Consider the following 25663-nt stretch of genomic DNA (forward strand, 5'->3'; position numbering starts at 1 on the left):
GCATCTGACCTCATCAACCGAATCTCCTTTCAGGTAGTCTGTGTTGTAACTCGGAACATTGTAAATTTGGTTTCTTGTCAATTAAATGGACCTTTGACAATTCCAAGCACAGTCGGCCATTACGCACCTTGGCGTGGGGTGGGCTTGGCACACTTTGCATGGTCTGCTGTGGCACTGTTTGGCATAGTTGTTGGGCTTTGGCGGCCTTGGTTCATCTGGAATTGCTTCAAATGTTATTTGAACTGCCCTTGGTTCGTTAGCTTAGATCCTTAGATTTGTTATGCTTGTGGTTGGTTTATTTTGCAGGGAGCACAGGATATCTCGTTCTTAAAGAATATGGCAGGGGAGACTGGGAAGAAGCTAACATATTTTGCTTCCAATTTTATAACAGATCTTCCAATATGGTAGTATATCTGTGTTGTTGCTTTCGTCTTGCCAATATGTATTGATAGTACCGAAATCAAAAGAACACTTGCGTTAAACACAATAAGATCTGCACTTGATATTAAAAGTATATCTCCGTTGTTCCTTTCGTCTTGCCAATATGTATTGATAGTACTGTCGAATAGACTATCCATAATGTTGGTAGTATATCTTGCCTGTTTGGTGCATTTTCAGTTGTTGCAAAATAAGGATGCTGGAAACAACTGGAGTGACTTTAAAATATTACAGCATATACAGGAATGCGGCAAATAAAGCCCTCTTTAGATGCTAGCAAAATCGGTTCTATTTTATTTTAAAATCTTATATGCAATCGGGACCTTGAGGCCTTTTTGGAAATCACCATCATTTCTGTAACTATAACAACTATTACTTTTACCCATTAAAAAAAAACTATTATTTGAAATTGAAAACCATTTATGTAAGATTGTATGCAAATGATTTTTGGAGGTACCCCAAAGAGACCACAAATCATTAGACAACTCTATACGCTTGGCACAGGCATTTCAATGTCCTCATTTCGTACTAAATGAGAGGCGGGGAGCCGGGGACTGGCCATGAGAATTACCGAAAACCAACTTTTTAGCTGGGGCTCAGTGGATGTGGGCAATTTTATTTTATTTTGTTTGGGAAAATGACAAAAAAAAATGCCTTTTTTTGAACTATTATTAAAAGAGCAATGCAAAGTTGAAAAGGACTAAAACGAAGTGCTTTTAACCATTCATGGATTTTGGAGGACAAAAAAGTCCTTCACCTTTTTTCAATTACATCTATTATTTTATTATTACCTTTTGAAACTTAGCTCTCTCTTCCTTTTCAATCACATCCATTATTTTATTATTACTTTTTGTAAAACAAATTTCAATAGCTATTAACGGTTTTTTTTAGGGTTTTGCAAAACCAATTTCAACTACTATGTAGGGATTTTGTTATGGTTTTGCAAATGTGAATCACTTTTTAGGATTTTGTTAGGGTTTTGGAAAACCAATTTCAACAACTATTTAGAGTTCCGTTAAGGTTTTTCTGTGTTTGAGAACCCTAGTGGTTTAGACCCAACTCAACCTGAACCCAACCCGACTCAACCCGGCCCGATTTGGAGACAGGTTGGGTTAGGGTTAGGGTTCTATTAAGGTTTTTCTGTGTTTGAGAACCCTAGTGGTTTAGACCCAACTCAATCTGAACCCAACCCGACCCGATTTGGAGACGGGTTGGGTTAGGGTTGACCATCCTCAATCCGAGGCCCGGGTTGGGTTGGGTTAGGGTTGAGGGAATGGTATCTCGGGTTGGGTGTTGGGTTAGGGTTGGCCTTCACCCGACCCGAGTTGCACCCCTACATAAGAGGCACCAACCTGTCTTCCCCCAGTTGGTAAACTAATATTTCATGAAAAAAATTTTATAGTTGCCAAACATGGCCTTAATCTATTTAAGCTAGAAAGAAAAATTGAAAGACAAACGGTGCCCGGCATGTTAGTAATAGTTAAGTGTACAAAAGAATACAAGGTGTTTAATGGGATTTGAATTTGGGAAGCAACGTCTGCAAGGCCACTCCTTGTAAGTGGCCTTCACATCATCTGGGTTGGCATCTTTTGGGAGCGTGAATTTTCTCCAATAACGCACCCTTCTCTGCGCAACTCGTATTGGCTTCACTTCTTTTTCCTCACCTTGTTCGCTCTTCTTCTTCTTCCCAGCTATGAATAGAACCCCATTATCTATCTTTACCTGTTTTCACAGACCCATTGAAACATAGGCATCAGGTAACTGAATACAAGTAATGAGCTGCTTTTAATTTAGGGAAATGATATCAACACTACAGAAGAAGTATTTGCTGATTTTCCCTTAACCAATTGGCAGGGTAGAATCTATACTTATAGAGTTCTTGAGTACATATTGCCATAGATAGAATATACATAGAATATACACTTCGGAATCTTACTAAGTTCAATACAACAGAAATTGCAGGCTTTCCAATCGTATCAGCTTGCTAAGATATGGATGATCTAATGATGACAAGATTCTTGAGTCACGTTAAGCATTCCATAGAATGTACTAATCATGGCAAGCAATCAACCTATGTTCTTGCTAAGACTGGATCATTGATTGCTCGCTAAGATTAGGAGGAGAAAGTTTTGGCAGTATGCTTAGATGGCAATCAATCACACGTGATGATATGGGCAAGGATATTCCCTTGCCATCTTGGTCACCAGCAATCGGCAAGGATATTTCACTGCCATCTTTATCGTTAACACCCTCCTTCAAACGCACCAGAGGTTTACCAATGGTGAGTTTGTCACGGAACCAAACAAATCGCCTAGATGAGAGTCCTTTGTGAATATATCTGCAAGTTGATCTTCACTTTTGAAGAATTGGACTGTGAGGGCGCCACGAGCAGCACGTTCCTGAACAAAGTGATAATCAACTTCAATATGCTTTGTACATGCATGAAGTATAGGATAGCAACTAAGTAGGTGGCATTGATGTTATCACAACGCAATAAAAGAGGATGTCGAAGAAAAATGCCCAAGTCACGGAGTAAGAACTGCAGCCAACATAAGTCGGTGGTGGTGACAGCAGGGGCCCAATATTCAGCCTCAGCACTCGAACGAGAGACCGTTGGTTGTTTACGAGCATAAACTGACATACATGATTAACGGCGTAGGAGATGTCCGGACGCGCCATAGTGAGGTATTGAAGGGTGCCAACTAAGCTATGATACGATGTGGGATCAGAGAGGCTAGCACCATGAGTGCAAGACAACTTAGAACCAGGACAAACAGGAGTAGTAAGAGGTTTTGCCCCGAGCATGGATGCACGATCAAGGAGATCAAGGGTATACTTCGTCTGTGTAAGTGTAATATGGAGGCTGGGGTCCAAACAACTTCCACGCCGAGGAAAAAGCTTAGGGAACCAAGATCCTTCATATCAAAGTGCTGAGACAGTTACGTAATCAAGGAGCGAACACCACCGATGTCACTGCCAGTGACAATAATATCATCCACATATAGAAGTAAAAGAAGACACATCCATAGGATGTGAATCACACAAAGAGAGACGTGTCAGACAAACAACATCGAAAGCCATGCTCAAGAGCCATCAAATTTGATTGCAGGATTAATCCTATTTCAATAAATTAAAATAATTTCTAACTAATAAAAAGCGAAAAATATTCGTCAACAAACATCGTATTAGATCATAGGGTTAGAACCATCCGATGGAGTTCAGTAAACGTCGTGGGGCCCACTAAAGTAAAATTTCTAACTTGAGACACGGTAACCCTGGTGAAGTATAAGTCGTCGGGCCCCACTGAAAGTAAAATTTAACAAGAGACATGGCAGCATAAGTCAAGTAAAATTTCTACAAGTCAAGTGAATGTCGTTGGCCCCACTGAAAGTAAAATTTCTAACGTGTGACACGTTTGCCTAGGTCAAGTAACGTGTGACAAATGTGTGACACGGCAGGCAAAGTAAAGTAATCCTCGTCGGGGCCCACTTAATTGGATAATCATTCCTCTTGATTGTTTTGTAGAAAATGAAAAATTGTTAAAGAGCAACATTTGTAGAAGCCCAATACAGATGGCTACGTTCATTCTGATCAACGGTCCACATTCGACCGTAGAATTCTAATACAAATGACTAGGATCGTTCTGATCAGAAGTCCACATTCAGCTGACATTCAGCTTGTAGAATCCTATTTTGATTGTTTCGATTGTATGATTGGCTTGGATTTTGAAGCAAGGAAGTCCGTCATATGGCTTCGAGTCTCTCTAGCGGCCCGGTTCGTTTCGGATATGAGAATTGATTTTGAGTCCAAAACCGATTATTCCATTCAAAATTGTGTTTAATCTTGTGTTACCTTACCTGTCAGATTAGAAGTTGGGACTTGGGAGGTCTTTATATATCTTGAATTTTCACTCTTTTGAATCACTATTTGTGTTACCCTTCACATACATGCTTTTTTCCCCTAGCGCTAAACAAACAATTATAGCAAGTATTGGTTGATTTTCTTTCTGTCTTCTTTTGCTATGTGGTTTGCATTTCTACATATCCCTTACATTACTTTCTTTGCATGTCTAAGGCACAAACTTTTTATAGTTCAGAGTTAGCTTTGTTTGTTAAAGTAAATGTCTAGTTGTTCATGTCAATATTCTTTCAATTATAATTATTGTTTATTGATCTAAAGATTATTCATTTCATGTGACAGTTTGAAGATTTTTGTGCCAATAACAGGATCCTAGCACTCTTGGTTCTTATTCCTGTCAACGTATCCGGTGGAACACTATTTTTTTCTAAGATGAGTTAGTTTTCAGTGACATTGATCAGCTTTCAATATCAAATGTTAAACCTCGGTCCCAAAAGTAAGTTCATACTTCTCTTACTAATGGAAGAAATATCTTAATTACCACAAAGTATCCCTACATTTATGCTTCTCTTACAATTGAATGTAAGTTTATATTGCTATGTACTTGTAGAGATTTTCCCTATCCTTATTTGGTCTTAGTATAAGAAGATTGGATGAATACTTTCATAAGACATGCCCATTTTATAAAATAGCTTAAGGAACTGTTTATAATTTTACTTGATTATAAGAAAAGGAGATGTGATTCCGTTGCCTAATGAAAAAATATCTAATGTTATTTTACTTTGTTGCAAATCAGCATCTCAGGATATTTTAAGGATATGGGTTATTTCTTAGAGAACAGATTTGAGTCCAAGGCTGATTATTGGACTCAAAACTAGGCATAATCTTGAGTCCAATAATCAGTTTTGGACCCACAATTGGTTATCAAATTTCAAAATCCAAAACAAACAGAGCCTTAAATGAAGAACCAAACAGCAAAGCATGTATAGTTGATTTAACTCACCAGAGATAGCAAAATAAGAACCTGCTTTCAGTAAGCAAAATGCATTGCTTCTGAGATTGAACTAGTACATATAACAAATAGGAAAAATCTGTAGTAGCAACAAAATAAGCCATTTTGCAAGCAATAAGTTGAGATAATCTGTCCACTAGGATCAGCCCTTTCACAGTCCAGACCCAGACCAAGATTGACTTGAAAACACAGAAACGAAACAAAAATAGAAAAGAAAAGAAAAATTAAAATGACCACTGATATTGGCACTAACATGTTCGATAATTGCCCTAACTCAGCTTGTCTTTTCTTTTATAATTGGCTTCTCAGAGATTTTTGAGAACTATAATAACCTTAGATAGCTGTTGTCCAATTATCAAAACATGGTAGTGCCAATATCAGTAGCATTTAAAATTGAACATTTTTTTTTTTTTTGAGAGAGAGAGAGAGAGAGGAGCACACATAAATTTAGTAGACGGTGAACAGTTAGAGCAGTAGGTTTTTACTGTTCAGAAAATAAAAAATATTTGATAGTTTGCACTTCTTGATAAGACTGATATGCAGGATTTCAATTGTACAATTAAAAGAATATATATATATATATATATATATATATATATATAAATAATGTAAAAACATTTATATAAATACCTGCACTTTAGATGTACCGGAGCTTGTTTTCTTCTGAAATCCACCATCCATTCCAAAATCTGCAAAGAAGGATGAAGACTTGGGCTGTAAAACATGACTAATTGTTTGTGCACTTCCAGAACCATTTTCCGCAAATTGGACATTCTCTACATATTCAAAGCGAGAAGGAAAAGATGTGCTTGATGCACCCAACATTGTGGTGGCATTAGTTGAGGAGGTCACGGCAGGTGCTGGTTCTTCAGGCTTCTGATCATAGAGGCTTTCACTCGGCTGCATATATTCGTTTGTTAAGGAAAATGCATCACCTTTTTTGTGTGTAAATCAAATCTAACCATGAAATCCCAATTTAAACTAAAGACTGTGAAGGCCTGTCTGTTTATATTATTCTCTTATTACAGAAATCTTATTAAATATTGAAAAGGACGGATCTACCTACGTAGTGAGCTTGCGAACACCAGTCTTACTTCCAATCTTCTTTGCACCAATGGGCTTTTTAACAGAACTAGTAACAACTGAATGTGTTGGAGCTTTAGGAGAAGGGGAAATTTCAGGTGTTATAGGCCTCTCAAAGGGATTTTCTTTTGGTGCATCTATAACCTTCACATTCGAAAGTCCATTGGCTGTAGGTGTTGACTGGGAAGAAGAAGGCGATGAGGGACAAGTGGTCTCTTCGGCAAAGCTTTTAGCAACTTCCTTTGAAAGTAGTTGCCTGTATAACTCGGCAGCCCTTGATGTATATTTTGCCTCCATCACTCCATCCATGCTGCTTAAAGAAAACTTGTGCACGGTTATTTCCTCCAAAACTCATCATCTTCAACTGTTCAGGACTCCATGAGTCAAGATTTGTAGACCTGGGAGTCAAATAAACAAAAAATTCTTACTGGCCTAAGCATAAAATAAATGCAAATAACAACTTTTAATCTGGCCGAACAAGAAAATAATGGCAATTAGTGTGTTCTTTAACGCTTTTTTGGAACTGCTTTTCGTATTTTCCGCTCCGTGGGCGCGAGAATGTCGTTCTGCAACAACTCTTAAGAGTTATCCAAAGAATCTGTCCTGATTTTTAGTCTTTATTCTCTGGAGCGGCTATTTGTCGCTCCAAAAAATAAGGGAACGATTCATCGATCTCCCCTATCTCCAACCTCTTCACGTTCTCCTCTCTATCTCTACACATCTCCACTCAAGACCGATGATTCAGGTGCAGCTTACCATAGGATAATCCAAGCCGTCCATTTGATGGGCCAGATCATTAATACGTTGTACCCCCAAAATCATTTTTTTAGATGATCCTAACCCTCCGTTCTATAGAGGTCTCCATAGTATGCAGTTCCACTAGAGATCCTAGAGCTAGGATCACCCAATTGAAATGAATTTTCAGGCACAACCTATTCATGTTGTGGCCTATCAATGAGCAGTTTGGATAATCAAATGGTGCAAGTCCCTACTGTACTTTTTGAAAAAAAGTATACTGGTTTTCACCATATGAAACTCCAAAATATATAACCAGTTTGGATCCATCAAAACCAAAAAAATTATTAAAAAATGATTTTTCACACAAAATATTTTATAGAAAAAACAAAATACCGTGTTAAATAGTGGGGCCCACCCATCAAACATGAAGTGTAATATAAATTATATAATGGCCCCACTACATATAAAAATATAAGGGGAAATGATATATTCGCCCCCTTTTGACTCGGGACAAACCCTCTGGTGTAAAAGAGCAGTATGCCTCACCCTATGCTCTAGCCCCCCCTTGAGCAAATTCCTGGCTCTTAGAAATGATCAAATGAGTTAAGGAACATGATTCTGATTTTGGAATGACTCCAAAGAATTAGAATTGATTCTAGTTTCCAGAATGAGAATCATGAGAATGGTTAAAGACCGCACCCTAAAGTTCAAAATTTTCAAAATGCAATATAATTAAATGGCACTTGAAGCCTCAAGAATAAGACAGGATAAAAGAGAAAGCTGACATAGTGACTCCATGCCATGGTGTAAAGTATCATGTATTATGAAATATATTGGATCGCTCCAATAAAGCTGACACAGTGACTCCATGCGATGGTGTAAACTGTAAAGTATCATATATTATGAGATATATTGGATACCTCCAATATGTCTCTGATTTTCAAATGGAAGATACAAATAAGTTTACATCCAAGACAAAACACTATATATATCAAAAAGCAGTATGTCTAGACGTCTTGTACGAGACACAATGTATCAAAGAATACGATACGATGTACGATGGACACAGACAATGTTATCAAAATCCCTGTTCAGATTGAATAGAATGGATTTGAACCATGTGTTACGAATCAAAAATAAGATGTATCATACAGTTCCTGTTCAAATCATACCTCTTATTGTAAGCTTAGAGGCTTCCGAAGGGAAATTATAAGGGTTTTGGGACCAAAACCCTATTTTTAGGAGTTCGAGTTGCACTTATGCTTGTTTCTTGGGACTAGGCAAGGAAATATGGGAATACTGATCCCCATTCCAATTTTAAAGATGCTATTAAACAACAGGTATATATGGATCGAGACTTTCCGATCTTCAAAACAACCCATTTATTGAGAATCTGAGATTTGAAAAGATAAACGGTGATTTATGATCTTTCACACCTATTTCATACTATTTGTGCCAATACCTACACAGAACTCAAGATGGAGAACAACTTAATATGTATCATGAAGAACTTTAAAAGGCGCAAGGCACGCCTCAAGCAAGGTTTTAAATGTCGGTTTCGGTGTCGGTTTCGGTTGAAATTTCGGCCAAAATCATGTAAAAATTTGACAAAAATTTTAGTTTCCTTAAAATTTCCACCGAAATGTACAAAATTTTGGTGGAAATTTCCGCCATTTCGGTGGAAATCTTTTACATTTCAGTAGAATTTTGTAAATAAGGTTGAAAAACGAAATTTCGGTTAAAATTTCGGCCAAAATTTCGGATTTCGGTGAAATTTCGGCGAAATCATGTTAAAATCCTATTCAATGTAATTTTGGTTTCGGTCCAAACCGAAACTGAAATATTTCGGCCGAAATTTAAAACCATGGCCTCAAGGCAATGCGTAGCCTCAATACCTGGAGGTGTATGCCTTAAGGCACACATGCATATGAGGCGTTTTGGGGTATATAGGCTCTTCCATAAATCAAAAAAACCTTATATAAGAAAAATAGAAGATTAGGGGTTGATATTTTTTTTGGATTGGAATGATTTTATTTTATTTTATTTTGAATGGTAAAGCTTTTATTAGAAAGAAGCAAGGAGCAAGGCGGTCCGAGCAAAGAGAGTTCAACATGAACAGAACATAAATACAAAAGAGATGCCCCCACACGGGGTGAAGAAGAAACAGTTACGGGGGAAGGAGATCGAACAATTCCACACCCTCCCTCGAGACACCCTAGCCTATCGGCAGCTCCATTGGCCAATCACCTAACATGAAGAGAGGATATAGTAGCATCACGAACCCTGTCTTGTATTTCATCAAAGAAAGGCGCAAATCTCCAAGGGTGGCAGTGGGGTCCCTTAAGCCACCGGATAAAATTGAGTTACTTATCAAAAAAAAAACATTGAATGAGTCCCCCTCCAATATAAATCAACATCCTCGAGGAACTTTATACCTTGACGAATCGCAAGCACTTCGGCTTCATTGGAGTCTGCTATACCAGTGGGACCCCTGAATGCCTACATCACTAACCCGTGCTCATCCCTTAGAAGTTAGAACACCTCAAATTCCTGACTCTCCAGGGGAACTCGTGGTAAAGACAAGATCGACTTTGACCATAAAAACCCGCCCTCGAAATAATATATTTTCTCGAGTACGGGACCCATGCTCAACCCTTAGAACATCTCCAATTCCTGACAGCCTAGGTTTCCCCATGCTAGACCCATCAAAGTTCAATTTTAGAAAGCCATATGATGGGGGGACCCAATTTTGCGAGACCTTGGGTTCTTATGATTCTCTACAAATTCCCAGCCACCCATACCAAAAATCATAGGCGGATACAAATTTGAAGCAAGGGAGAGATATCACCCAAGAGATGGTCAAGGCAATGATCTTATTAAAGATGAAGTCCACTCTCTTTGTGTTTCCTTTGAAGATGCGAGCAATTCGTTCTTTCCGGAACCCAAACTGTTGCTAAAAGACAAAGGTTCCAAAGGATTTTCCCTTTCTTTCTCCATGGAATGTTAGACCACCCCTCCAATACTTGGATTGGAATGAATTGTGCTTCTGATAATGCAAAAGGAAGGATTTTGCATGAAAATAGACATGGCAAGCAGTTAGAGATCAACCTTGGGGATATGTTTATATTAGATTTTGTAACTAACGGTCCACTAGAGGTATGAATCATCTCAAACATCACTTCGCTGAAACACATCACAGATGAAACCATCTAAATTATATTATCTTTATAGATATTTGAGGTTTAAATGTTTTATTTCTTAAATGAATGATGATTATGCTTAGATAGTGAAGCACAGTTATAGAATTCTATGTTTTTTTGCCATTTTCTTATTTTTCATTTTATAATTTTCTAGTTTAAAAATCAGAAAACTTGTTTGCCTCGCCCATGACAGGGTTGAATACCTCGCCTTGATGCATCCACCATTTGGAATATCAACACCACCAACTTAAAAAGGGGATTTATATACTAAGGATGGGGATTTCTATGATTCAACTAAATTTAGGTAGCACAATGTGCTTAATTTGGCTACAAGGTGGCCCTCCTGTATTATAAAAAGATTCTGTGAGGCAAAATATTTCCATTATTTTGCCTTGGGAAAAGATAAACCCATGTTTGCCCGCAAAAATACATTATGTTTGCATCCTGTGCTGGTCTCTATTCTAGAATGGTATGGTTTGTAGAGAATGCCTTTTATTTGCAATATTAGGTAAGTGGTGTATTGGTGATATTGCCTTTTTAGGGTTAGGGAGGAATTTTTGTGAAGGGTTGCACCCTGTGCAGCAATGTAGGGTAACTATAACGAGAGAAATAAGAGGATCTTTGACGACGAAGTCTCTGAAGTGGAAGGTGAATCAAGGGATTAAGGATTCATTACAATTTGGGCATTGATTAGAAAGTTGTTTTGGGGCATGGGCATCAAGATTCAAGACTTGCAAATGGTTTGAGATTATCTTTAGTAAGCTCATTGAGCTAAAATTATTTCTACATGAGGGGCACCTCAATACACTGAGTGGATCTCTATTGAGAACTTCCTTAGTAATTCGAGAGTTTCTAGAGAGGAAAATGGTGATGTAGTGAAGCTATTCTCAGATCTTGCAGGTATAAAAGACACTAATGAAGCAAAAGCAAGAGCCCTTCTCGTGAAGTTGCACATTTCCATAGTTTGCGAGGAGTTAAGAGAATGCTAAATCTTCTTTTTTCTGAAGAGTGCATCACTAGGCCGAAGTTAGCAATTGGGCAAGCTTTTCCCCTTTCACAATTCCTTGAAGAAGTTTTCCCTGAAAGATAATTTCTTAATAAAGTCCTGTTTCACAAATCATTCCTGATTTCTTCAATACTTCAATGCACAAAAAAAGGAACTTAATTTTAATCTCCTTTCATCTCAGTCAGACATCACTCGTCATTTAAAACCTGACTATCCATTTCCTTACTTTGATTATCTTTCTATACATTGCCTTGAAACTTACTTTGATTATTTTTCTATACATTGACTTGAAACTCCTATCTTAAAAACTTATACAAACAATTTTAGGTTTCCATGTTACTGCATTTTGAATCTAATCAGAGTATCTACTGTTACCTGCCAGTTTTTAATGTGGTTTTGGGTTATCATTTCAGATCACTTCTGAAGATGGAATGTCCTGTAATAGCCTTAAGCGAATGTTAAAGTTTAGTTGAAATGCTAAACCTGATCACTGTGAGATGTCTAGAATCTAGACAGAAACAACAGGTGGAGATAGCAGGTCATTCTTGTCGAAGGTAAATGTAGAGGAAGAAACAAATTGACCAAGCCAGGAAACACAATGTACGATAACATTACATAAGCATGCAGAAGTGGACATCTTGAGTTTGAAAAGTGTAAGAAATTGTGAAACAGAGACACAAGAAAGACAGAAGAGGAACTGCATAGAAAATTTACTCGAACGCGTCAAAAAGTGAAAAGCAGTAATTCTTTATTTCTTTAGGGAATCATCAGCCAGTGGAATCAAACACCTCCAATTGAGTAAGCGGACACTATAGGTTTGTAAACTTCGATCAGGTGAGATAGCAATTCGAGTAGAAAGGGGACCTTTGATAATAAGAGAAAAGACATTTGTAAGAAGGTTTGTTTTCTTCATTTTCCTCCTATACAGTTTACATTCAAATGGTTTTCTAATACCGAGTTTCCAAAGTAGTTGACAATAGAATAAAACCTTTGGGTACAACTGATTGATATGTGACTGGTTCCATTTGCACCTTTTGAATATATGGTGATCTCTTTCTAGTTCATTTTGGTGATGTTCCATTATATGTCATGTATTAGCACTTGAGTTGGTATAACACCTGTGTAATTCAGCAAGCAAGGTTGTGGAATAGCAGAAGTACCCAGATGTATTTGTAATTCTATCAAGGGATCTTAATATATACACACTACATCCCAATCACAGAACGATTTAGTACAATTACGAGCGACGACTCACCTGGTGCCACCACGTGCTGCATAGAACAGTTGCATCATTGATAATAAGTGTATAAATAAGTCTTGAATTGAGTAATCCAGAACTTGATTCTGTCTCCAATTTAATTACAAGGCAGCTTCTTAAATGATGCCATAAATCCACTCGATGAACAATACACTTGGGAAAAAGATCCTAATCAAATTGACTCTAAACTAAAAAGATTTTGGAAAGAAAAAGTAAATCATAGGGAAAAGATCATACTCAAAATGACTCTAAACTAAAAAAAAAATTGGAAACAAAAAGTAAAGCATAGGGAACCATCTTGCTACCCTCCGCATATTATATCCATAATATCATATCTGATGATATCATTCAAAAAACAAACAAAAAAAAATCATATCTGATGATCATTTTCACAAAAGACAGGAGCAATGTGCGGGCATCCCTAGAGAGCATAAAACCTGATAGATCACTTGCACAGAATTGATGAATATATGCATCGATTATGCCATCGACAAATTCAGAAAAGAACACCCTAAATCATCCTGTAAAAAAACAAAATTACCAAATTCATGGAAGAACATAAAATTCATGGAAGAACATAAGGAAAGATAAGGATACCTAACGAAGCTGACGTGGACGCCGAGGCTCCGGTGAACGGCAGAGCAATCGATGCAGAGAAAGATCCCGTAGGTAATGGACGCCCATGTCGGATTCTTCGCATTGCAATCGAAGCACATCTGAAACGGAAAATTGAAAGTAAAAATGATGAGATCTGATACTTTTCCGTTCAGATCTGCGATTCTCGGACCAGATCTCAAGAATCGGAGCCATTTCAAGCGGGGAAATCAGAGAAATTGGGAAATGATTTGGGGAAATACCTTGTTCAAGGACCTGGATTTCAGCTTTTTGAAAACCGAGTTTTTATCGTTGAAGCTTTCAGAAGCCATGAGAGAGAGAGGAGGAGGAGGAGGATAGGGTTTTGCACCGGAATCCCCTCAGGGGAAAATGGTAAAAAGAAGAAAAGGAAAATATGTCATAGCACGATGATGGCTCCCTTATTCGCTATATATCTATACTAGTAAAAAAACCCGTGCGATGCACGGGAATGAACAAAAAATTAACACTGAATTAGAAGTTTGATAATAGAAAAATTAATAAGTAATAACATTGCATATTGAATTTGAGGTATTATAAAATAGAGAAATCTAGCAAAAAAAAAACTTCTCATGTACTAAAGAGCTACAAAAAAAAGAGGAAATAAAGCAAAATTTGTGGTCTCTAAGTGTGATACCAAGGTAATATGAAATGGGAAATGATTACATAAACGGAGGAGAGAGAGAGACAGAGTTATAAACCATATTATCGTGACCAATCCAATACTGGAACGTATCGTTTAAAATATGCTGAATGTAACAACTCCTGATCTTAAGGAAAAACGGTAGTTATAGTATTTTACTGAAGAAAGAGAAGGAATTGTCAGTGATAGTAAGATATTAATTAAGTTCTTACGAACCTGGTACTAAATTTAAAAAAATATATATATTTAAGGAAAACCAAAGCAGTGATGTTTCTTAAAAAAAAATTTCATGTGGTTCAAGGGCATTCCAGAAGCATCAATTAATAAGCAGCATTTTTAAGCCAACAAATTAGACATTGGCAGGCAAGTCTACCCACCATAAAACATCATATTTATTTACCTAAACCTTGGGGACCCATTGTACAGTTCTGAAAGATCGAAGAACAAAAGATTAGGAACGGCCAATGTAATTTTAACGTCATGTTTGCAGTTTGTTGATAAGAGTAAAAAAATGCAATAAATAGGGTAAATAAACCCCTTGAAAAGGATGTACCAAAATCGAGATTCCAAATAAATTTCATAATACAGCGCTCAAAAGGAGGGATCAACCCAGAGGCCTAAAGTGTAGAAGTAATTGCACCAAACTATCAACATAGAAATTACCAACCCAACATAAAAACAAAATCAAATAAAAAACAGATGACAATATCTTACCTGTTTGTGATTCTTCAAAACATCTGGATGAACAAATAGTTTCAAAATCATGGAAATGACCTACCACCAATCAAGGTAAACACCATTAATGGAGTGGATAGAAATTAACAATCCTTGCTTCCAGAAAATGTAATCAAACTAACACTCAGCTATCAAAAGCATAATCATCCTAGCTCTCTTTATGATGACACATGAGAACGAATTAAAAATCCTAAACTAAACAATTAATAGTAATATAACATAAAAAAAAACATAAACAAAGCAAATTAAAAGACATCAATTAATAAGAAGCCTTTTAAGCCATCAATAGTGGTCTTTGTTGTGTGGTGAAGCATAATCAATTGCAGGTAAAATCTATGGAGGTTAAAATGAAATATCAATACCTGAAACAGATCATAAAGGAAAAAGGAAAATTTCAATTCCACAAAGATAAATAGAAATATAAACAAAAGATATAAGGGTCTAGAGAGAGCACTTATCTATTTTTTCTTGGTTAGATGGGTAAGAGCAATAAAAACAGAGTATCTCGCTCAACCTATTTTGGTTATCTCCATGAAACCTGCAGCCACCAAGAAATGTTTTAACCCAGAGTGAAGCCAAAGCCCGTATTCTATGAGCAGGGAGTAAAATCCAAACAATTTAAAAAGACGATGAATTACCTTGTGAATTAGTTCCGCGTCCCAGGAATCACAAAGATGCACAAAATTGTTCGTCCCTAAATCGAAAACCCAACCTAAAACCAAGAGCAGAAACCGAAGTCTTTAAGCCCTAGCAACTAGGAAAAAAAACCAAACCCTAAATTAAAAACATAGTAATGGAAGGGAAAAATTTTGAAAAGGGAAGAAATTACAGAACCCTATATCGAAAAAACACAAACCCATTTTGTGAACGACGATCCTGATGAAGGATTGAGGTTGAGCAAGAGAAAGAGGTTTCAAGTGGCAGATGGGATAAATGATCAGGGTAAGAGAGCTAGGGAAAGGTGGAGATAAAAAAAAAAGGGTTCTTGAAGAGCTTTTTTGGGGTAGAACTTAGAGATACGAAGAGTGGGTTTTCTTAGAGCGGTGGAGAATGTTCAGGAAATCAATACTCGTGGTTTCTTTTTCTAAGCATGGATTGAAAGGACAAAACTACCCCTACGAATGGGAATTTTACCCGTGTGAATGAAAAAAAAAAAGTCGGCATTTTCTGTTCTTTTATATAGATATAGATATACACTTTGTTTTTTTCCTCTAGGGCGAGATTTTGGGATGAGCGAGAGATACAGAGAGGGCAATACTCTCGGCAAGATTTTTGAGGATCCTTAAATACTCGCCAATAAAGTGCTTCATATCGCGAGACAGAGCAGGTTTTGCCTTTTTTTTAATGGTTTTTTCCGGTTTTCTTTATCTTTTTTAGGATTTTTTTCCTTATCTTTTGAGCATTTATGAAAATCGAAATAAACATAGAGAGAAAGGGGAGGACGACACGTGTCCGTGAACAGTAAAACTCCATTGCTTCTTTTGTTTCATATCTCTGCGATGCACGGGACGATAGAGGGAATTAGAAGATATTAGGAGTAGATAATGGCAAATATGGAGTTCCATTTAATTAAGTGTAGCAGATTTGATAAATAAATTTGATGTGCATGATAGGAAATGAAACCACTATATTTAATACGTAGGATATAAAAAGAATCAAAGCAAATTAACAGGGCCTAAAAAATTGGCACTAAAAAATTGGCACTTCCATGTTTTGATTAGTTGCACTAACAAAGCTGTGAAAAAGCTCCTAGAAGCCAATTTAAGAAGAAAAGATAACCTATGTTTATGCAATTAATATAACATAATAGTGCCAAACATCAGTTAACGGTAGAATCAGAAATCCAGTTTAAAAGGAAGGGGATGAAGAGTTAATTGTGCATTGTTGGATTAGTTGTGGGATGTTGGAAGATCTCATATTATAAAAAATAGTATTATCTATTTTTGGGAAATAAAATCTCACATCTCCTTGGCTGCATCCTCATCCATTTCAGATCATCCACATAGCATCAATTAGTGATATCACGAATTCATCAACATCACATTTACTTCATCAATTTTGAAACATTTATAGATCCTGTCATATTCTAAATACAAAAATTGTTAAATTACAGAACAAATTTATAGCTCCTATACAGACACATCACCCAGCAGAGAGATAATATTGGCTATATGTAGGAAGCTTTTCAACATGAAGAGAGAAAAGAGATATATCAAACCATATGAGGATGCCATATACCTTGGCAATCAGTATGATCACAATTCAGGTCTAAATTAAAAAACATTGAGGACCATGCGATAGCAAAAGAAGAAATGATGATAAAAGTAAGAGAAAAATCTCATGGTGACTTTGGCCCAGATGAGAAAACCTTCATGATTCGATGGGAAGAAAAGAAGGTCACAACCACAGGGAAAAAAATCATAAAATTAAAAAAAAACTCAAACCACTCAGACAATGATGGCGGCGGCGGTATTTGAATAGCAGTAACCTTTGACTCTGCCTCTCCCTCTCCCTCTCCCTCTCCCTCTCATGGCTCGAATACACAAAAGCTCTAAGAATCTAGTTAAAATAGGTAAGACATGATGGTTTAGTGGATCTATTGAGACATGATGGTGTCATCATTTACCAAAAGAAATAGAGAAGGGGATTCTTTTCATTAATGAAAAGAAAAGAAAATACAATTGTACATCACATATGCAAATTGAACTACCTAGAGTAGCATAATTTGAATGATCTATGTGTTAACAATGAATAAATAAAAAAAATCAGGAGAGTTATACCTGATTTTTTTAGCTTATGATCCTCAGGTCCGTGCAGCAAAGTGCCTTCTGGTTCTTGTAATCGGCATGGGTGGTAATAGATGACCCTTCTAAGGCTGCAATGAGTTATAGATGGGCAGTTATTGAATGCTGGAACAAATTGCACACAGGCAGCTCTTCTTCCTTGCCGGGACTTTATGACAATGGGTTTTTTTGCTGCGACTACACTCGAAATCGGCTTTATTAGGGATTTTCACATAACTGGTGCACTATGAGAGAGCCGGCACACCCACTAATGGGGGTTTTCTATCAGAAACAAAATAGAAGAAAGGGGAATGAGAGTTCGGAATGTTGGAGAAAAGGGTGTTGATCAGTTGTGTTGGTTTTTTGCTATAGGAAAGAAGGAAATGAAAGGTTCTTATTGAGATTTTTGAGGTTAGGGAAGCGAAGGTGGTTTTGGGTATGTTGTGCGTTGAGGGAAGAAATTGGGGATACGATGGGATGGAGGCGTACGGCGGTTTGGAAAGAGCGAGAAGCTTGGAGTGCTTCCGAGCTAATTGGGCAAATCTCAAGTAATCCTTATCCAGCAAATATCTCGACCGGTAAGATTTTGCATATCGTGGCTCTTTATCCGAAAATCTCAAAAAACACCTATTGCGAAAATCTGGAGTTCGGCAGAAAAGGAATCCCCTGACCTCTCTCGCGTGGCGAGAAAAAAGGAAGCGCTGCGAGACGAAGGGGATTTTTTTATGTATTTATTGTACCCATCTTGACCTTTTGACAGTTCTTTAGGGATTTTTTCTCCTTTTACCATTTTTTCATGAATTTTGAGAATTTCCGAAAATTTAAAAATACACGTGAACTTGAAGGGGAGGCGGACACGTAAGCATGAACAGTAATTTGCCCTTCCCTCTTTATAATAGTAGATAGATAGAAGATAGATATCTATATCTATATATTTGGTTGTTGGAAGTTGGGTGGGGGATTAAGAGAAGAAAAAGTGAAAGGGGAGAAGCCAAGAGGATTAGATTGGGAGAAGAATAGTAGAAGATTGACCCAGTGTGTTTGGTTGTGTGGCAATCCGTGAGAAGATTAGCGGAAGATGTGGGGTGCCATTACCAAAATGCCAGGAGGAGGCACCTGCATGAAATCAAAACATCTGATATGGAGGTTATATAGATTCCCTCTAGATCGAAGGTTAGGATCATCTTATGAAAATAATTTCGGGCGCAACCTATTTAGATTGTGGCCTAAAAATGGACGGTTTGGATCATCCTATGGAGTGGGCCGTACAGTACCTTATAAGATAATATTTTATTGAATAGCCACGAAAAAAGATAAATTAAACCAACCCTTATAAATTTTAACTACACTTCATCAGTAAGACACGTTAGTTCATGCATGATGCATCCCGCTGGTATAGCTAAAGCACACCTGGAGTGCTTTAGTCTAGGGTATTTGTAAGGAAGATTAGTTTAGTTAAAAATTATTTTATTTATTTATTAGGTGTCAATAAGTGTTTAGAAAGTAGTTTTAAGAGTGTTGGAAAATCTCGCATTTGAACCTCTTTAACATAAACCCCCCTTCTTCTTCTTTTTGGAGAAAGAGGTCATATTTTATTTGGAAACTCAAGGCCCAATCCAAAATATGTTCAACATGATTTGGGTCATTCATACGAGAGGTCCTTACTTGTAGATGGTATAACGTTAAAATCACTCCCCCTAGTAGGCCGCTACAAGTCCCATCCATTTTTGGTTATATCACTATGATCACATGATCCTAGCCCTTGACAGAAGGTGGGAGAAACATATATGTTACACAGGTATAGTGAAGCAGGCGTGAGACACATTTTGGATGATTGGAACCATTGATCTTATGGGCCATCACGAGGTGACGCTATTGATCTAACTTTCATGCACACCCAATGGAGATCTCATCCATTAGAGAAAGGGTTGAAAAAAAAATGAAGGACCAGAAAGGACATGCAAATCAAAGTGTTAAGATTGGAATAAAAAACATTTCTCGTGGGAAATTTTTTCTTGGCAATTTTTTTTTTCTCTTTTCGATTTAGGGGTAAATGATATAATTATGGTTAATTTAGAGGGATAGCAAGATAAATTGAACGTCTCTCTAAATAAAAATTGAATAGGGTTGGTTTAATTTATCTTTTTTCGTGGCTATTCAATAAAATATTATCTTATAAGGTACTGTACGGCCCACTCCATAGGATGATCCAAACCGTCCATTTTTAGGCCACAATCTAAATAGGTTGCGCCCGAAATTATTTTCATAAGATGATCCTAACCTTCGATCTAGAGGGAATCTATATAACCTCCAAATCAGATGTTTCGATTTCATGCAGGTGCCTCCTCCTGGCATTTTGGTAATGGCACCCCACATCTTCCGCTAATCTTCTCACGGATTGCCACACAACCAAACACACTGGGTCAATCTTCCACTATTCTTCTCCCAATCTAATCCTCTTGGCTTCTCCCCTTTCACTTTTTCTTCTCTTAATCCCCCACCCAACTTCCAACAACCAAATATATAGATATAGATATCTATCTTCTATCTATCTACTATTATAAAGAGGGAAGCGCAAATTACTGTTCATGCTTACGTGTCCGCCTCCCCTTCAAGTTCACGTGTATTTTTAAATTTTCGGAAATACTCAAAATTCATGAAAAAATGGTAAAAGGAGAAAAAATCCCTAAAGAACTGTCAAAAGGTCAAGATGGGTACAATAAATACATAAAAAAATCCCCTTCGTCTCGCAGCGCTTCCTTTTTTCTCGCCACGCGAGAGAGGTCAGGGGATTCCTTTTCTGCCGAACTCCAGATTTTCGCAATAGGTGTTTTTTGAGATTTTCGGATAAAGAGCCACGATATGCAAAATCTTACCGGTCGAGATATTTGCTGGATAAGGATTACTTGAGATTTGCCCAATTAGCTCGGAAGCACGCCAAGCTTCTCGCTCTTTCCAAACCGCCGTACGCCTCCATCTCATCGTATCCCCAATTTCTTCCCTCAACGCACAACATACCCAAAACCACCTTCGCTTCCCTAACCTCAAAAATCTCAATAAGAACCTTTCATTTCCTACTATCCTATAGCAAAAAACCAACACAACTGATCAACACCCTTTTCTCCAACATTCCGAACTCTCATTCCCCTTTCTTCTATTTTGTTTCTGATAGAAAACCCCCATTAGTGGGTGTGTCGGCTCTCTCATAGTGCACCAGTTATGTGAAAATCCCTGATAAAGCCGATTTCGAGTGTAGTCGCAACAAAAAAACCCATTGTCATAAAGTCCCGGCAAGGAAGAAGAGCTGCCTGTGTGCAATTTGTTCCAGCATTCAATAACTGCCCATCTATAACTCATTGCAGCCTTAGAAGGGTCATCTATTACCACCCATGCCGATTACAAGAACCAGAAGGCACTTTGCTGCACAGACCTGAGGATCATAAGCTAAAAAAAATCAGGTATAACTCTCCTGATTTTTTTTATTTATTCATTGTTAACACATAGATCATTCAAATTATGCTACTCTAGGTAGTTCAATTTGCATCTGTGATGTACAACTGTATTTTCTTTTCTTTTCATTAATGAAAAGAATCCCCTTCTCTATTTCTTTTGGTAAATGATGACACCATCATGTCTCAATAGATCCGCTAAACCATCATGTCTAACCTATTTTAACTAGATTCTTAGAGCTTTTGTGTATTCGAGCCATGAGAGGGAGAGGGAGAGGGAGAGGCAGAGTCAAAGGTTACTGCTATTCAAATACCGCCGCCGCCATCATTGTCTGAGTGGTTTGAGTTTTTTTTTAATTTTATGATTTTTTTCCATGTGGTTGTGACCTACTTTCCTTCCCACCGAATCATGAACGTTTTCTTTCTTTTTTTGGTCTTTTTCCTTTCAAGTCCGAGTTTTCTCATCTGGGCCAAAGTCACCATGAGATTTTTCTCTTACTTTTATCATCATTTCTTCTTTTGCTATCGCATGGTCCTCAATGTTTTTTAATTTAGACCTGAATTGTGATCATACTGATTGCAAAGGTATATGGCATCCTCATATGGTTTGATATCTCTTTTCTCTCTTCATGTTGAAAAGCTTCCTACATATAGCCAATATTATCTCTCTGCTGGGTGATGTGTCTGTATAGGAGCTATAAATTTGTTCTGTAATCTAACAATTTTTGTATTTAGAATATTACAGGATCTATAAATGTTTCAAAATTGATGAAGTAAATGTGATGTTGATGAATTCGTGATATCACTAATTGATGCTATGTGGATGATCTGAAATGGATGAGGATGCAGCCAAGGAGATGTGAGATTTTATTTCCCAAAAATAGATAATACTATTTTTTATAATATGAGATTGTCCAACATCCCACAACTAATCCAACAATGCACAATTAACTCTTCATCCCCTTCCTTTTAAACTGGATTTCTGATTCTACCGTTAACTGATGTTTGGCACTATTATGTTATATTAATTGCATAAACATAGGTTATCTTTTCTTCTTAAATTGGCTTCTAGGAGCTTTTTCACAGCTTTGTTAGTGCAACTAATCAAAACATGGAAGTGCTAATTTTTTAGTGCCAATTTTTTGGGCCCTGTTAATTTGCTTTGATTCTTTTTATATCCTACGTATTATATATAGTGGTTTCATTTCCTATCATGCACATCAAATTTATTTATCAAATCTGCTACACTTCATTAAATGGAACTCCATATTTGCCATTATCTACTCCTAATATCTTCTAATTCCCTCTATCGTCCCGTGCATCGCAGAGATATGAAACAAAAGAAGCAATGGAGTTTTACTGTTCACGGACACGTGTCGTCCTCCCCTTTCTCCCTATGTTTATTTCGATTTTCATAAATGCCCAAAAGATCAGGAAAAAAATCCTAAAAAAAATAAAGAAAACCGGAAAAAACCATTAAAAAAAAGGCAAAACCCTCTCTGTCTCGCGATATGAAGCACTTTATTGGCGAGTATTTAAGGATCCTCAAAAATCTTGCCGAGAGTATTGCCCTCTCTGTATCTCTCGCTCATCCCAAAATCTCGCCCAAGAGAAAAAAAACAAAGTGTATATCTATATCTATATAAAAGAACAGAAAATGCCGACTTTTTTTTTTCATTCACACGGGTAAAATTCCCATTCGTAGGGGTAGTTTTGTCCTTTCAATCCATGCTTAGAAAAAGAAACCACGAGTATTGATTTCCTGAACATTCTCCACCGCTCTAAGAAAACCCACTCTTCGTATCTCTAAGTTCTACCCCAAAAAAGCTCTTCAAGAAACCTTTTTTTTTATCTCCACCTTTCCCTAGCTCTCTTACCCAGATCATTTATCCCATCTGCCACTTGGAACCTCTTTCTCTTGCTCAACCTCAATCCTTCATCAGGATCGTCGTTAACAAAATGGGTTTGTGTTTTTTCGATAGAGGGTTCTGTAATTTCTTCCCTTTTCAAAATTTTTCCCTTCCATTACTATGTTTTTAATTTAGGGTTTGGTTTTTTTTCCTACTTGCTAGGGCTTAAAGACTTCGGTTTCTGCTCTTGGTTTTAGGTTGGGTTTTCGATCTAGGGACGAACAATTTTGTGCATCTCTGTGATTCCTGGGACGCGGAACTAATTCACAAGGTAATTCATCGTCTTTTTAAATTGTTTGGATTTTACTCCCTGCTCATAGAATACGGGCTTTGGCTTCACTCTGGGTTAAAACATTTCTTGGTGGCTGCAGGTTTCATGGAGATAACCAAAATAGGTTGAGTGAGATACTCTCTTTTTATTGCTCTTACCCATCTAACCAAGAAAAAATAGATAAGTGCTCTCTCTAGACCCTTATATCTTTTGTTTATATTTCTATTTATCTTTGTGGAATTGAAATTTTCCTTTTTCCTTTCTGATCTGTTTCAGGTATTGATATTTCATTTTAACCTCCATAGATTTTACCTGCAATTGATTATGCTTCACCACACAACAAAGACCACTATTGATGGCTTAAAAGGCTTCTTATTAATTGATGCTTTTTAATTTGCTTTGTTTATGTTTTTTTTTATGTGATATTACTATTAATTGTTTAGTTTAGGCTTTTTAATTCGTTCTCCTCATGTGTCATCATAAAGAGAGCTGGGATGATTATGCTTTGATAGCTGAGTGTTAGTTTGATTACATTTTCTGGAAGCAAGGATTGTTAATTTCTATGCACTCCATTAATGGTGTTTACCTTGATTGGTGGTAGGTCATTTCCATGATTTTGAAACTATTTGTTCATCCAGATGTCTTGAAGAATCACAAACAGGTAAGATATTGTCATCTGTTTTTTCTTTGATTTTTTTTTTATGTTGGGTTGGTAATTTCTATGTTAATAGTTTGGTGCAATTACTTATACACTTTAGGCCTCTGGGTTGATCCCTCCTTTTGAGCGCTCTATTATGAAATTTATTTGGAATCTCGATTTTGGTACATCCTTTTCAAGGGGTTCATTTACCGTATTTATTGCATTTTTTTTACTCTATCAACAAACTGCAAACATGACATTAAAATTACACTGGCCGTTCCTAATCTTTTGTTCTTCGATCTTTCAGAACTATACAATGGGTCCCTAAGGTTTAGGTAAATAAATATGATGTTTTATGGTGGATAGACTTGCCTGCCAATGTCTAATTTGTTGGCTTAAAAAGGCTGCTTATTAATTGATGCTTCTGGAATGCCCTTAACCACATGGAAATTTTTTTTAAGAAACATCACTGCTTTGGTTTTCCTTCAATATATATTTTTTAAAAATTTAGTACCAGGTTCGTAAGAACTGAATTAATATCTTACTGTCACTGACAATTCCTACTCTTTCTTCAGTAAAATACTATAACTACCGTTTTTCCTTAAGATCAGGAGTTGTTACATTCAGCATATTTTAAACAATGCGTTCCAGTATTGGATTGGTCACGATAATATGGTTTATAACTCTCTCTCTCTCCTCCGTTTATGTAATTTTGTTTCATTCTTCACCTTTTGATTGGGTAAAATGTTTCTGTAGGTATCTTTCTGAGAAAGGACGAACTACCTCGATCTTTCAACCTCTCTTGCTAGTGATTGTGACTGAGCAAGCTCTTCAGTACACAAGGTAATTTTAATTTCTGCTCTACATTTGGATAGTGTAATCATTTCCCATTTCATATTACCTTGGTATCACACTTAGAGACCACAAATTTTGCTTTATTTCCTTTTTTTTGTAGCTCTTCAGTACATGAGAAGTTTTTTTTTTGCAATATTTCTCTATTTTATAATGCCTCAAATTCAATATGCAATGTTATTACTTATTAATTTTTCTATTATCAAACTTCTTCTAATTCAGTGTTAATTTTTTCTTCATTCCCGTGCATCGCACGAGGTTTTTTACTAGTATAGATATATAGCGAATAAGGGAGCCATCATCGTGCTATGACATGTTTTCCTTTTCTTCTTTTTACCATTTTCCCCTGAGGGGATTCCGGTGCAAAACCCTTTCCTCCTCCTCCTCCTCCTCTCTCTCTCCAAAAGCTTCAGATCCCCTCCCCATCACTATTGAAGCTTGGCTTTCAGATTGGAATCCAAATAGAACTTCGTTCCTACTGATTATGAAGGGCTCAGGAAGTTGGGGCAAATTCCAAAACCATCTTGCCCATTGCCAAATTTCCTCAAGCTCCCAGTCACATTTCTTCACTCCTCCTATCAGGCATGTCTTCAACAACTTCTCTCTCTGTTTCACCTGTTCACCGGAGATTTTCACCATCCTATCATCATCATCCACAATTACCATAGGGTCTCCATCTTCCGGCCACAGGCGGTCCTCCACCTCCTTCTCCTCTCATGAACCTTCACTTTTATTTTCCGACTGTCGGCAGTTCTCGGTTTTATGTAACATCTCCGGCACTCCACCCTTCGTCGGAAGTTGTGATACCGACACTTTTTACTCCGCCAATCTCCGGGAAGAAAACGAGCAGCATCGTTTTCCTCGTTGCTTTCTTTGAGGCGACGACTGTCAAAAACCATAGTTCCTTTTGATTCCAGGGAAACAAACGAACGAGAGAAACGCTAAGGAAAAACGAGAAGGGCTTGGGCCCTTAGCAGCGGTTGCGCCGGAAGAAATCACGCCGGGAAAAATTAGCTTATTGGGAAACGCCGGAAACAAAGATACTCTCATTTCTTCCCAAGTTAGGGACATCCTTTTTGGCAACAAACACACCAATTTCTTCCCATGGAATAGCATCCGCGAAAGGGAACACAATTATGATACATGCATATAAT

At 37.2% G+C, this 25663-nt stretch overlaps 1 pseudogene across 1 annotated transcript in view; it reads right to left on the minus strand.

The window, feature by feature from the left end:
• Positions 1–1818: 1818 nt before the first annotated feature.
• Positions 1819–25663, minus strand: part of LOC143877103 (putative ADP-ribosylation factor GTPase-activating protein AGD8) — a 31481-nt pseudogene continuing 7636 nt past the window's right edge. Inside the window, exons 3-7 of the transcript XR_013250551.1 lie at positions 14584–14643; positions 13191–13309; positions 6371–6789; positions 5939–6208; positions 1819–2160 (exon numbers count right to left, since the gene is read on the minus strand). The product of XR_013250551.1 is annotated as a putative ADP-ribosylation factor GTPase-activating protein AGD8 (transcript). The remainder of the gene's footprint in view (positions 2161–5938; positions 6209–6370; positions 6790–13190; positions 13310–14583; positions 14644–25663) is intronic.

This window comes from Tasmannia lanceolata, unplaced genomic scaffold (assembly GCF_043159265.1).
Source record: "Tasmannia lanceolata isolate RefF3 unplaced genomic scaffold, GAP_Taslan_0.1 ptg000005l, whole genome shotgun sequence".
Taxonomy (NCBI): Eukaryota; Viridiplantae; Streptophyta; class Magnoliopsida; order Canellales; family Winteraceae; genus Tasmannia; species Tasmannia lanceolata.